This window comes from Ovis canadensis, chromosome 3 (genome assembly GCF_042477335.2).
Source record: "Ovis canadensis isolate MfBH-ARS-UI-01 breed Bighorn chromosome 3, ARS-UI_OviCan_v2, whole genome shotgun sequence".
In the NCBI taxonomy this organism is placed as follows: domain Eukaryota; kingdom Metazoa; phylum Chordata; class Mammalia; order Artiodactyla; family Bovidae; genus Ovis; species Ovis canadensis.
In genome coordinates, this window is record NC_091247.1 from 218,797,363 (window position 1) to 218,812,228 (window position 14,866).

At 53.3% G+C, this 14,866-nt stretch overlaps 1 protein-coding gene across 1 annotated transcript in view; it reads left to right on the forward strand.

Annotated features, from left to right (window-relative positions):
* IQSEC3 (IQ motif and Sec7 domain ArfGEF 3) overlaps window positions 1-14,866 on the forward strand; it is an 86,395-nt gene that overhangs the window by 32,445 nt on the left and 39,084 nt on the right. The gene's annotated exons all lie outside the window — the stretch shown is intronic.

The following is a 14,866-nucleotide window of genomic DNA, read 5'->3' on the forward strand; positions in this document are numbered from 1 at the left end:
GTTCCTGTTTGTCTGTCCGTCAGTCTGTCTGATGTCAGTGTCTCGGCTTCTCTGGGAGGAGCCCCCGGATGTTCAGTAGTTGTGCGTCAGTCTGTCTGTCTGTTCTTGGCTTCCTGGGGAAGTCCAGCCCAGATAAGTTTCCTCCCATCAGACACCCAACATGCCTGTTCCCAGCTCTGCCCGGGACCTTCCCGACCCTTCCCTTCCCTTTAGCCTCCAGAGGGGGTAGCCGACCACCACCCCTGAGCTTCCCTAAGGAGGTGCTGAGGTCAGAGACGGGGCTGAGGCGAGGATACAGGTCACAAGGCCCCTTGAGCCACCCTCAGGAGACCCCAGTTTGGGCTCCAAGACAGGCCAGGCTGCCCCCAACGCTCAGCCTGGGTTTTCACCGGCTCAGCAAGGTTCCAGTACTTTGGCTGCCTAATGTGAAGAGCCGACTCATTGGAAAAGAGCCTGATGCTGGGAAAGACTGAGGGAAAAAAGAGAAGAGGGAGACAGAGGATGAGATACTGGCAAGCTATCACCAACTTAACGGACACGAACTTGAGCAAACTCGGGGGGGTAGTGGAGAACAGGGAAGCCTGCTGTGTTGCAGTCCACGGGGTTGCTAAGAACTGGGCTTGACTGAGCAACTGGACTTCGACAGAACAACGGCAAGGCTTCGGCCGGTGGGCCTCCTCTGGGGTCTCCAGGGAGAAGCTGGATGGGCCTTACAAGAGGCCCAGTGAAGACTTCACACCATCAGTCACAGCTCAGGGTCGGGGTCTCTGGTATGTGAGTGCAGGGCTGGCCACGAAGCCCCTTACCTCCCTCCTCCAAATGTGGCCCAAGCCAGCAGTGATCCGGGTCAGCAGAGTGAGGTGCTGTTCCCCCGACCACCAACCATCCCCCCACCAACCATCCCTACCCAAGCTGCAGGACTGAGCAGGAGTCCTTTTCTGGAGCTGATGGGTGCATCCTGGGGACGGGGGTGGTGGTAGGACAGACAGTGGCCCATAGCCCCTTTGATCAGATGTACAGAAAAGAGCTGCTGGAGCCTGAGGTAAACCTCGGTCCAGGGGAGACCCTTGCCCCCTCCCAAAGCCCCAGTCCTGGGGGTGCAGGGGTGCGAGCTCAGCCTTGTCCAGCTACCCCAGGGGCAGCTTTGGGGTTGGAGTCAGGGAACCTCTCTCTTGGAACCCAGAGCCTGCCCGAGAGTGATGCTCCCAGAAGTGGGAAGATTGGGAGGCCGTGGGTGGGGTGCCCTGGGGTGGTTACGGGGGCCACAAGGCCTCTGAGGCTGGACCACCCATCCCCATGCCTAGGTTCATGCAGCCTCGAGCATGCATCCCACGCTTCCCAGGTGGAAAGCAGGGCGATCAGCCTCCAGGGCAGCGAGTGGCGTGCGAGCTGGGCTCTGCCTCTCTTCCTCATGTCCCCCCACTGCCAGTAATGACAGGGCTTTATTCTGGGCGACTGAACGGGACAGTGATTGCCGGCCCTGCCCTTCTTCCCACAGGCTCCCCTCCCTTTGGGGTGCTCAGTAACCTGGGGAACAAGCAGCCTCCGCCATCTAGAGAGAGAAATAGCAGCCCATTTGTCTCTGTGGGTGGCAGGGAGTGTCCCCCCACCCCCAGAGGAGGAAGACTGACTTCTGTTAGAGTGATGACAGGAGGTGGGGGCGCTCAGGAGGGGGTCCCTGGGCAGGAAGCAGAACCACCCCCAGCCCTGGGGGAGGGGCCGGGGCACTCTGGGCTTCGGTTCTCCAGCCAGGATGGAAGAGGCACTTAGTGTTACCTAATGCGCCAGGCCCCGGCACTAAGCAGCCCTGGTATTTTGTCTCTGTTCCCTGTGGCCACCTGCAGGTGACAGCTTGGGGTGGAGAGAAGTTCCGGGTCTCAGCAGAGGGACCCCTGCCCACCAGTTCTGAGGCTGGAAGGTCAGCCCAGGCTGAGCTCCCGCAGGCGGCCACGTTGCTCAGAACTGCCACCGGGGTTTTCTTCAGGAGTATGGGAGGGATCCTTCCAGCCACTGCATTCGACCCTGAATAACATCTATTTTCTCTGATTATAAGTTATACTTGCTAGTTGTTGGAAATGTGGAAAAAACAGAAATATAAAGAAGAAAATAAAAATGGAACCTGGTTGTACAGAATTAACTGCTGTTAACGTATTAGCGTGCAACCTGCCAGGGTTTATTTTTCTAGGCTGGAATTTATATCTCTCCCCATGAAAGAAAAAACGATTCTGTAGTCTACCTTTTCTGTTCAGGGCACCGTGGCCACAAGAGAGCTTGCCCTCCCCCAGCCAGTCCCTCCCTGTACCCCTCACTCCCATCACCTGCCAATCAGCCAGGCTGGGGGCCCTGCTGGGGACCCCTGAGGAGGAGACACCGGCCAGCAGTGGTGTTGCAGGGGGAGCCCCATGTCAGCATCCGCCACAGTGGCCAGAGGCCTGATCAGTGGACCAGCCAGAGTTTACTCAGCAATTACAGAGTGATTGAATTCTCAGTTGAGAATTCAACTTCAAACAGGTGGGCTCAGGGGCCTCGAGTCCTATGCCTGCTCCACCCATCACACATCAGGAGCCCAGGCTGCCAGGAACACTGCCCCCAACCCCTCCGCATTCTGGGACTTCAGAATTCCTTGCTCTTCCCCAAAGAAGCACAGAAAGGCTTCAGCTTCTGTCACTGCACGGGTGGGGGTGGGGCAGGGGTAGGGGTGGAAGGATGCACGCCCAGCCCACCCAGCTCCCAAGCTCCAGGGTCTCCATATCTTTAGGCCAGGGTGGCAGTGGGCAGCGGCAAGGCCAAGGGGAGATTGTCTGATGTCCTCAGAGTCCAGAGATTCGATTCCAGAGGGCTTTGCAGGGGTTGGGGTCCGGCACCCTGAGCCAGGGCTGTGAAGACTGCCCCCTGCAATGCGCTATCCTGGAGCGGAGCCTGGGTGGGAGTCCTGGGGGTCGAAGACCACTGTCTACTGTGGGTGCAGCAAACTGCACATGGTGCAGAGCAGCGGGCGTGGGGAGGGGCTGCTCATCCTTATATGAGCTCCTGTCTTCTGAGGGTTCCCAGCTTGTCACAAGAGAGCCCATATTGGCTGACTTCATCCCTGAGGGTGGCCTCAATGGAGAGGGCAGAGAATTTGGTCCCAGAGCCAGAGACGGTGGTCTTCCACCCCCAGACCCCCTGTCATTTTACCCCTCTGTGCGCTCCGTGCCCCTGAGTCTTCCCTGCCGGAATCCGGGGGCACAAGAGACGGAACAGATGCCGTCTGGGGGGGAGTGGTTCGCTGGGTGGGGGCGGTGCCCCTAACTCCAGTGGGCATCAGGAAAGTTCTGTCCTATGCTGGTGTCTGCCTTCTGCCCTGTGGGACACGGACTTGTGTCTGGAGCAATCTTCCGTGTGCTTCCTGCTCAGGCCTGGCTGTCCTCTAAGATGGTCTCTCCTGTGACCTGGGTAGTCACGGCGGATGCTCAGCCCCGGGGCTGCTTCCCTGGGAGCCAGGCCAGGCTGGGCCACCTCCAGACAGGCTGCTGGATGTTGGAGCTGGTTAGAGAGCCCCTGCTCCCTCTGTGACTCTGTTTTGTGTTCCCCACTCACGAGAGGGAAGGAGAATGCTAGCTGTCCTGTGCTGAGAGTCTGCTGTGTGCAATAGATACAGGTATGATTTAATTCTCATGGAAAGCTTAGAAAATATTGTTGTTCCATGTTACTTATACACGAGGCTCAGAGATGATGAGTGACTGGTCCCTGGACCGGTCGATGGCACAGTTGGGATTTGAACCACGTCCGTTGTGGCTTCTACCACTGGCGTCAGAAGACAAAGGAAGGAAGGGATTCGTTGGTGCAGGAAGTGAAGTGTGGTCCCCTGAAACTTTGTCCACCTGAGCGCCTGGCCTATGGTCCAGGGAGTGAGAAGGTGGGGCCCTTCCCTACCTCCTGCTTCCCCTGACCCTTGAGCAGGAGGTTCGTGCAACCAGGCTGAAGAGGAAAACGTCCAAGGGATACTTTTAGAGGATAAAAGCTCTAAGCTTTATTATTTTTTTTCTTTTTTTTTAAATTTTATATTTTTACTTTACAATACCGTATTGGTTTTGCCATACATTGACATGAATCCACCGTAGGCGTACATGAGTTCCCAACCCTGAAGCCCCCTCCCACCACCCTCCCCATAATCATCTCTCTGGTTCATCCCAGTGCACCAGCCCCAAGCATCCTGTATCCTGTATCAAACCTAGACTAGCGATTCGTTTCTTACATGATAGTATACATGTTTCAATGCCATTCTCCCAAATCATGATTTAAGCTTTATTATTTAAAGAAATGAACATGGGAGTTCCCTGGTGGTTAGGGTTCTGAACTTTCACACCATGGCCCAGGGTTTAATCCCTGGTCAAGGAACTGAGATCCCACAAGCCATATGGCATGGCTGAGAAAAAAAAAAAAGAAAAGAAATAAACATAACTAAGATAATACTTTCAGAACAACAAAATGAAAGCTACCACGAGGACCAGCTTTTATTCATGCAGAGCTTTGTCCAGTTTTAGAAGAAGAAACAAATTTTTGCTCCATTTGCTGCAAACTTCTTTTTTGAATATTATAGAGGTTCTCTTTTCACTTCCAGGAAGGGAAGGCCTAGAGATTTCTCTCACTTCACCACTTCCCATGCTATTGTTTTCTCCTCTGAAAGGTCATCTTTACCTATTCATATATCTTTTAACCCATAACGCGACCATGAAAATGACTTATCATTCCAGTGTTTCTGATGGATAACAAAAAGGGTTTCAAATCCATTTCATCGGACTCCAAACGAGGAAACGATCTTAATCTATGTAGTGAGAGGAATTGCATCCGATCAGGCGTTCTTAAAGAATTTACTGCCTTTGAGAGGCCGTAAGACAGATTTTTAGAGATTGCATTTGCGGTGATTAAGAAGCAAAGCAAGGGACTTTCCTGGTGGTCCAGCTGCTAAGACTCTGTGCTCCCAAAGCAGGGGGCCCAAGTTCCATCCCTGGTCAGGGGACTAAATCCCACATGCCGCAACTAAGACCCAGCACAGCCAAATAAGTAAATGTATATATATTTTTAAAAAACAAGGAAGCCAGCTGTTTGTGAAGGACGATGTTTTTCGGTCTGGAACCGAGAGAAGGGTGGGGGGAAGACAGAGAAAGGGGTCTGTGGACGTCAAGGTGGTGGACACGCAGGGTGCAGGCTTTTACTGTCTGCAGACGGGAGATGGAGGAGACCAAAGTGCCTTGCCCTCTGGACTCACGCCGCCTGATGGTGCTGGTGCTGACCTCCCCCAGAATAAGACAAGCCACCCCCTTCTCCAGGCCTCAATGTCCTCAGCTATCACACGCGGGGGTGGGAGCGGGCAGTATGAACACTCTAGTCCCCAAGGCTCCTCCCCTAGAGAGATGCTACCTGAAGGTAAGGCGCTGCCTTGGCTGGAGGAGGCGTCCATATGGAGGGACCAGGAGCATTTACAAAGCAGAACAGATCAGGGTGGTGTGACCCAAACAGGAGACCCCGGGTCAGGGTTGGGAGGTGGAGGGAGCACTTATATCAGAGGAGCCTCAGCAGGCTGATGGTGGGATTTCTCTCTCCATCTCACTTATTGAAAGTGTTAGTCACTCAGTTGTGTCCCACTCTTTGCAACGCCATGGACTGCAGCCCACCAGGCTACTGGAGTGGGTGAAGTGAAGTGAAGTCACTCAGTCGTGTCCGACTCTTTAAGACCCCATGGACTGTAGCCTACCAGTCTCTTCCGTCCATGGGATTTTCCGGGCAAGAGTGCTGGAGTGGATTGCCATTTCCTTCTCCAGGGGATCTTCCTGATCCAGGAATCGAACCCGGGTCTCCCGCACTGCAGGCAGATGCTTTACCGTCTGAGCCACCAGGGAAGCTGGGTAGCCATTCCCTTCTCCAGATGGTCTTCCCAGTGCAGGGATCGAACCCGGGTGTCCCGCACTACAGGTAGACTCTTTACCGTCTGAGTCACCAGGGAAGCCTCATCTCATTTATTGTGAAAATACAAAGGGAGTTTTTAAAGGAGACCTACTGAGAGCACACACAGTTCAGTTCAGTCGCTCAGTCGTGTCCGACTCTGCGACCCCATGAATCGCAGCATGCCAGGACTCCCTGTCCATCACCAACTCGGTGATGCCATCCAGCCATCTCATGCTCTGTCGTCCCCCTTTCCTCCTGCCCCCAATTCCTCCCAGCATCAGAGTTTTTCCAATGAGTGAACTCTTCGCATGAGGTGGCCAAAGTATTGGAGTGTCAGCTTTAGCATCAGTCCTTCCAATGAACACCCAGGACTGATCTCCTTTAGGATGGACTGGTTGGATCTCCTTGTAGTCCAAGGGACTCTCAAGAGTCTTCTCCAACACCACAGTTCAAAAGCATCAATTCTTCGGTGCTCAGCTTTCTTCACAGTCTGACTCTCACATCCATACGTGACCACTGGAAAAACCGTAGCCTTGACTAGATGGACCTTTGTTGGCAAAGCAATATCTCTGCTTTTCAATATACTATCTAGGTTGGTCATAACTTTCCTTCCAAGGAATAAACGTCTTTTAATTTCATGGCTGCAGTCACCATCTGCAGTGATTTTGGAGCCCCAAAAAATAAAGTCTGACACTGTTTCCACTGTTTCCCCATCTATTTCCCATGAAGTGATAGGACCAGATGCCATGATCTTCGTTTTCTGAATGTTGAGCTTTAAGCCAACCTTTTCACTCTCTTGTTTCACTTTCATCAAGAGGCTTTTTAGTTCCTCTTCACTTTCTGCCATAAGGGTGGTGTCATCTGCATATCTGAGGTTATTGATATTTCTCCCAGCAATCTTGATTCCAGCTTGTGCTTCTTCCAGCCCAGCGTTTCTCATGATGTACTCTGCATAGAAGTTAAATAAGCAGGGTGACAATATACAGCCTTGATGTACTCCTTTTCCTATTTGGAACCAGTCTGTTGTTCCATGTCCAGTTCTAACTGTGGCTTCCTGACCTGCATATAGGTTTCTCAAGAGGCAGGTCATCTCTTTCAGAATTTTCCACAGTTTATTGTGATCCACACAGTCAAAGGCTTTGGCATAGAGAGCACACACAGAGTTGAGCCACAAGGGAAGTCCCTTAGGGTGGTTGGGAGGATTCAATGACATCATGTGTGCAAAGGTATCTGGTTTATAGTAGGCACTCAATAAATGCTAGCTTTTTTTTTTTTTAGCATGAGGTATGTGCCATAGAGGGCTTCCTTAGTGGCTCAGATGGTAAAGAATCCACCTGCAATGCAGGAGACTCTGGTTTGATTCCTGGATTGGGAAGATACCCTGGAGAAGGGAATGGCTACCCACTCCAGTATTCTGGCCTGGAGAATTCCATGGACAGAGGACTCTGGTGAGCTGTAGTCCATCCATGGTGTCACAAAGAGTCAGACACAACTGAGCAACTAACACACACACACACACACACACACACACACATGTGCCGTGGCCCAGAGCTGTCTTTCTTTTAAAAAAAATAAAATAAAATAAAATTTAAAATTTTATTTGGCCATGCCACAAAGCACGTGGTATCTTAGTTCCCCAAGCAGGGAACAAACCTGTGTCCCCTGTACTGAGAGCTCAGAGTCATATTCATTGGGAATTCCTGATGCTAGCTGTTATAAAACTGGATTTTTTAAGAGCAGAAAGGGAGAAATCAGCTGAGATCTAGGAGTTCCAGGAGAAGGCTCAGGCATGACTGGGAAATACTTAGAATGGGCCAACTCTTTCAGCAGATGAGGTCCCTGCAGCAGAGACTCTAGTACAGCAAGAGGAAGGAGACACACAACTCTGGGTCTCGCTCTCGGTTGTTGAGCTGTTCCCTTCAGGGAGAGGGCCCAGCTCCTCCTCTGGACTGCAGGCAACTGGCAGGGAGGAGGGGGCCATGTTCAGATGTTTCTACTCCAGCCTGGCCCATGATACATGGAGACTGGAGAGAGAGAGCAAGGGTGAGGGACTCAGAACTGAGAGACCAGCTGGGGGAAGAGATCAAAGGAGCTAAAAGCCCTGATGAATGCCAATCAAGCAGGACCAGCGGGCCCTGAGAGCGGATTTTCTAGATGTCAGGGCAGGAGAGGAAATGATTTAACCGAGCACTGGGCTGTCACAGTGCAGCGAGGCTGTGATTAAGCGTACAGGCATTTTATCAGGGAAATCGCACCAGCTGACAGTCTGGCCTCCTTCTGTCCTAGGAGGAGGAGACACTTTAGCCCCCGCAAGGACAGGTTTGTGGCCTGGGGCTGACCCCTGCCCTGCTTGGAGTGCGGGGCTGGCTTCCCACAGTGGGAGCTCTGGGGCTTCCTCCCAAAGCTTTTGTGTCCTGCTTCCCTTTTCACCCAAACAGCTTTGGAGATGACCCAGGAAATCCACGGGCTTCCCTATAGCTCAGATGGTAAAGAACCTGCCTGCAATGCAGGAGACCTGGGTTCCATCCCTGGGTCAGGAAGATCCCCTGGAGAAGGAAATGGCTACCCACTCCAGTGTTCTTGCCTAGAGAATCCCATGGACAGAGGAGCCTGGCGGGCTACAGTCCATGGGGTCACAAAGAGTCAGACACAAATGAGCAACTAAACAGAACTACTCAGTGCAGCCGTCAGGTGATGGTGGGGTATGTCAGGACAGACTGCAGGCCATGTTTCTGGAGCATCATCCTCGGGGCAGGGAACTAGCTTCTGGGAGGGGGTTGGGCAGACACAGGAGAAAGCCCGACGTGTGTCCTCGGGCTCAGAGAAGGCCAGGCTTGTTACTGTGTGCAGTGTGTCAGGCAGTGAGCTTGGAGGGTATCCTGAGAGCTTGATTTTGCTACCGGATCCACACCTATTGGGGAGGAAATAAAACACTCAAAAATATTAGGCTTCCAGTGGCAATAAGATCACATCACTGGTGTGGCCCAGCCTGTGAGTCTGTGTGGAAGATATCCTGAGGAAACTTCTAGATGTAGACCTCCTCCCCAGTGGGCACCAGGTGCTGGCATCTCACCATGAGGGGCTATGATGCAGAGACGGTTTCCACGCTGGACTCAGGGGCCCACCCTGAGTGGCACCCTGGGCTTGGTTCTGTGGAGGACATAGGCCCAGAGGGCTGTGATGCCTTCAACAGGAAACCCCTCCAGACAAACCAGCCCTTCCAGACCCTTCTGGAACAGTCGTGCAGCCAAATCCTGGAGTCTCCACTGAGCGGACAGGAGAGGGAGTAACTTACTCTCTTGGGGTCCGTTGGAGGAAGGGCAGCCTCTACAAGTGGACAGCAGGGAAGACCTAGCCGCCCTCCTCCAGGGCCTCCTCCTGCGGGCCCCGGCTTCCAATGTGGATGACGGTGGTCAGGGCGGAGAGGAAGGCAGGGAGGCCTTCACTATGTCCCTGGGTATGGAGGACAGGGGGGCGTGGACGTGAACAGGAAGGTGCAGGGTGTGGGCCCCGGGCCCTGTGGAGGGAAAGGGAGAGGGAGGAAGCTGGCCTCTCCTTCCTTCCTGTTGTCAGAGCCTTTTGCTCAAACTGTCCATCTTATGATGAGCAGTCCAAGGTGCAGGGAAGCCACGTGCCTACGGTTACAGCTAGCGCGGCTGGCAGAGGCAGTCAGACCCTGCTTGGGGCCCAGGGCTCTCCACCACCACGGGCGGCATTTTCCAGCCTGTGCTTGGAATCAGCACAGGGTGAATTTGTTTCAGACGCTGGCCCTCTATTCACTGCAACCCCTCCCCAGCACCATCTGGGACCCTCCCCCACCAAGGACACTTGACTCCCCTTGCTCAGCCTTTATTCTAACCATCGAAGATCACTTTATCGATTCAGGCAAGAGAGAGAAAGGAGTGTTTTAGTAAAGGCTGAAAAATCTTGAGATGTGAGGCGTTTTGTTAGCTTTTGTCTGGAAAATGCCTGGTTTCTTTGTCCCAGAAGGGCTTTCAGAAAGGCTGGCGGAGCCAGGATAATCTAGTGCAATTGGCCAGGCCCTCTGGGGGAACCTTGCCGCCCAAGGAGTCCTCCAGCCTTCAAAACACTTCTGCCTGGGTCTCAGGAACTGCTGCTCTGGCCACTGCTTGGAGGGGAAAGTGGCCCTCCATCCCTCCCTCCCCGCCCTGTCCCCAAACCCCACATCAATACGCCTCAGGCTTCCCCTCATCCCTTTCTCTGCCTTTGTGCCAGGACCACATCCCAAGCCAATCTCTAGCAGACCGGACGAGCATGGGCCTGGTGCTCCCCACCCTGAAGTCCTCCCCGGCCCCCTCACAGGGCTCTTTTATTAACTGATTAATTAATTTTTGGCTGCTCGGTCTTGGTTGCTTCACGCGGCTACCCTCTAGTTGCGGCCCTTGGGCTCTCACTGCAGGAGCTTCGCTTATGGAGCGCAGGCTCTAGGGCTCAGGGGCTTCAGTAGCTGTGATGCATGGGCTTAGCTGCTCCAGGGCACGTGGGATCTTCCTGGACTAGGGATCAAACCCATGTCCCCTGCATTGGCAGGTGGATTCTTATCCACCGTGCCATCAGGGAAGCCTTCACACAGCTCTTCGGCAGCTCCCGGGCCCTGAGCTTCTGGTGGTGGGCAGGGTCTACCTGGGAGCCCGGGGGGGACACCACCGCCGGGACTAGCTCCTGGCAGGGGCTGCACGGCCACCCTCTCTACCCCCTCATCCTTCTCAGGGATGCATTTTCCCAGCACACCAATATAGGAGGTCAACCTCATCTTCATCACTCTCCTGGAAAGGAGATATTCATACCCCCATTTTGCAAATGAGAAAACTGAGGTGCAGAATAAATATATTTTGCTTGAAATCAGTGAGTCAGAGGAACAGGGGCTCCCTCCACTCAAGCCTTCTGACCCGTGAGCGAGGACCCATCAGTGTTGAGGGAACAGTGGCCGGCGTCTGAAAGCCCGGTGGCGTGTGAACCCTGACATTTTCTTTCTGTGTGACCAGAGCTGAGCTGCCTACAGCTCTTGGCACCAGCCCTCAGTGCTTGGCACAGTCCTCAGCACATGGATGAAACCCATGACCATCCCCCCCAGAACAGTGCTTTCAGCTTGATCCACGGAGTCTGTAAAGCCTATGAGTGTGGAGGTAGGACTCGGCACGTATGAAAGCATGCCCGTTTTCTGGGAAGAGAGCCCAGAGTCTTTATCAAAGGTGTCTGGAGCCCAGAAAAGTTTTACAGGCCTGGGAGCAGGGAGACCAGGGTAATTGTGGCTGACAAGAAAAAGGGAGGAAAAAGAGAAGCTGGGTGCCCATTGCCGGTTGGGTGCTCATCATTCATTGGTGTCTCTGGGAAACAGACTCTGAGTCTAGTGTGCTGGATGCTGACTAGAGGATGCTTAGGGTCAACATACCTGGGGGGAGGGCAGGAGCATAGCGCGGGGCAGGGAGAGGTTAACCTGTAACAGATGTCCACTAGGAGCCTGGGCTAATCCCATAGCGAGCTCTGCAGGGAGCATGACCTTTCAGATCCAGACTGGATCACATGGCTGAACCTTTATAACCACTGTCGGCCACTGGATGTAGACTGCCCTGGGGAAAACATGACTTTGGGCCCAGGAGCTCACTGCAGCTCAGATAGTCCCAGAAGGAGCTGGGGGAGCTGACAGCTGAAGGCAAGCTTCAATAGCAGCCCCAGGGCTGGACAGGAAATCAGTCCTTGAAGAAGGGTCTGGGGCTGTGTCACCAACCTCACCACAGTATCTCTGCTCTTGGGAAAGGGTGAGAGATTAAATGCTATCCATTCACCCATCCATTTACCTTCATCCATCCATCCATCCACCCATCCACCCCTCCATCCCTCTATCCATTTAACATTTCCTAAACATGTCTTATAAGCCAGCCTAGGTGATAAGCACCTATGATAAAAAGCTGTACATGGCACTGTCTGGTGGAGGAGAGAGACCCATCAGTGAATCAGGCACAGAGTGGTCAGTTATGAAATAGAGGCAAGTGCCAAGAACCACTGGAGCACATTGCAGGGCAGACTCTTCCTGGAAAAATGAATGAGTTCTGAAAGAGTTGTCAAGGCAGAGAAAGAATAAGGCATTTTAGGCAGGAGGAAATGATGGTACAGGCATGGTGGTCTGAGGGGGTGCAGCAGATTTGAGGAAAGTTTCCAGGTGGCTTAGATGGTAAAGAATCTGCCTGCAATGCAGGAGACTTGGGTTATCCCTGGGTTGAGAAGATCTGCTGGAGAAGGGAATGGCTACCCACTCTAGTATTCTTGCCTGGAGAATCTCATAGACAGAGGAGCCTGGCAGGCTATAGTTCACAGGGTTGCGAAGAGTCAGACTAACACTGAGCGACTAACACTCAGCAGATAGAGTGGCCAGGTCACTCCCGGAGATGAGTCTGGGCAAGGAGATTCGGGTGAAATCACGAACTCCCTTGAACTATATCTGGCAGTACCAGAAACTCACTGCTGGGTTTTGAGCATCTGCACTTTAGGAAGTCAACTCTGATAGCTGAGATGATGGACAGTTGGGTGGTTGCTGGAACCTCGAGGAATCCAAGATATGCCAGGACCAGGCATGCGCAGTGGGCACCTAGAAGCCCTCTAAGCACAAGCCAGCGCCCCACATGAGTGACCTTTCCCTGATGCAGTGCAGAGCTTCAACACATAGATCATTCTGGTCCTCTGGGCATGGAGTGTTCCTCCAAGCAGCTGCTTGGTCCCCCAAGTTCTCAAAGACTTTCACATCCCATACTCAAATCTTATGATCTCCTGTGTGGAAAAACCTCCATGGGTGGCCTTGGCCCCTGGATGCGTATAAGCCTAATGTCATGCGTCTTGAAAACCTGGGGTGAAGAAGCCTTGGGCATCATCATCAAGGACAGTCCAGAGTCCAGGATGAGAGCGCATTCTGCCCCCTGGAGGCAGGTTGTGCTAGGGAGGAAAATGACCCTGGGGCTTTTCTATGTGACCCTGGGGCTTCCCTAGTAGCTCAGTTGGTAAAGAATCCGCCTGCAATGCAGGAGACCCTGGTTTGATTCCTGGGTGGGGAAGATCCCCTGGAGGAGAGCATGGCAACTCACTCCAGTATTCTTGCCTGGAGAAATCCCATGGAGAGCGGAGCCTGGCGGGCTACAGTCCTTGGGGTTGCAAAGAGTCTGACATGACTGAGCGGCAGAGCACAGCATAGCACATGTGACCATTCTGGAAGAATGGGCGTGTTCTATCTCAAGAAAAGTTAGACCTTACAAAGAACTTTCTGGTGATACCAGTGAAAAAACCCAGTACTTAGCGCTCATCCAACTATACAGCTTGATTAGTGGCCACAGGAAAAATGACGAAGCAAAGAGTTATGCAGAGGCAGGGAGTCAGGCTCCTGGTTGCTAGGGCGGCCAGTGAACTTTTCTTTATCTGTGTTTGAGGGCGGGGATGGGGTGCAGGGGAGTGCTGGGAGGACTTGAATGAAGACAGACTTTTCACCCTTGGTTATTTTAGCACTAGGAGGCTTCAAAGTTAGGTGGAAGCAAAAGGAAGCAGTCCCTCTGGCATGATTTGGGGCATCTTACGTGGGACAAAGCCTTGGAAGAAATCAATCCCAAGGTTGCCTGGCCCTCCAACCAGAGCCAGCCCACCTCCCTGGGCCCCCACTCCTCATCTGTGAAAAAAGGAGATGAGAAAGATGGGCTAGATAACCTTAGGGTACCTGTCTACTGCAGAGGCTGTGTCAGGGGTCTTGGGTTCTCTTCAATTCATCCTTCAGGTTTCTACAGAGCCCTCATTGTTTGCTCAGCACCAACTGGGGGGAAGGGGATCAAACAGAATACAAGCCTCAGGCTTGTGGGAAATGGGGGGCGGGGTGGAGAGATAGGGAAAGAGAAGCTAACGTTTCTGGAGCACTCAGTCTGTGCCAGGTGCTGCACGGACCCCTCAACGTGCTGACTCCTTCCCACCTCCCAGGGACCCTGTAGGGCAGGTACCAGCGCCTCCCATGTACTGATGGGGAAACCAAGGCTCAGAGAAAAAGCAACTTGACCAAAGCCGCAAGGGAGGGGGCTGCACTGGAGCCCTCACCGTGAGCTGAGATGCTCCTCTGTGAGGCAGGTGGTGACCCTCTGGGGTTCTCGCAGATGGAGCCTGGAAGCTGGAACCACCAGGAAGGCTTCATGCTGGAGAGGGCTCTCCATGCACGGGGCCTGGGGGAGGGGCAGAACTCGGAGGCTGGCCGGGGAGAGGAGCAGCCTGAGTGTCGTCTCAGATGGTGGCATGTGGGCAGCAGCTGTGGCTCCTGTCCATGGTTCCACCGGAGAGAGAGGGGCTGGGGAGGGGCAGCGAATTCATCTAGAAGAATCACTCCTCCCCCAGCCTCATGTCTGCCATCTAAAAGACGAAGCTGGTTCAGCGGGGGTCAGCTTCCTCTCAGCTACTTAAGCCACTGGCCGGAAAGCAGACCACTGATAACTATGGTAGTTAACACACACTGAGCAGGCAGCAGGAGCCAGACCCTGCCTTAAGAACTCTCTAACTCACTTAAGCCTTCCAACATTCCAGTGAGGTAGGTTCCATTATTATTCCCATTTTATACCTGATGCTAAGAGCAGACTCATTGGAAAAGTCCTCGATGCTGGGAAAGATGGAAGGCAAGAGACGGGGACGACAGAGGGTGAGATGGTTGGATGGCATCACCGACTCGATGGACTTGTGTTTGAGTAAGCTCCGGGAGATAGTGGAGGACAGGGAAGCCGGGCGGGCTGCAGTCCATGGGGTCACAAAGAGTGGGACACGACTGGGTGACTAAACAACATTTTATAGATGGGGAAACAGGAAGTGAGGTTAAGTAACCCGCTTAGCTGTTAAGTAACAGCTAATAAGAGACAGGACCCAGATCAGAACCGGGTAGCCTACCCTTGGGCTTCCCTGGTGGCTC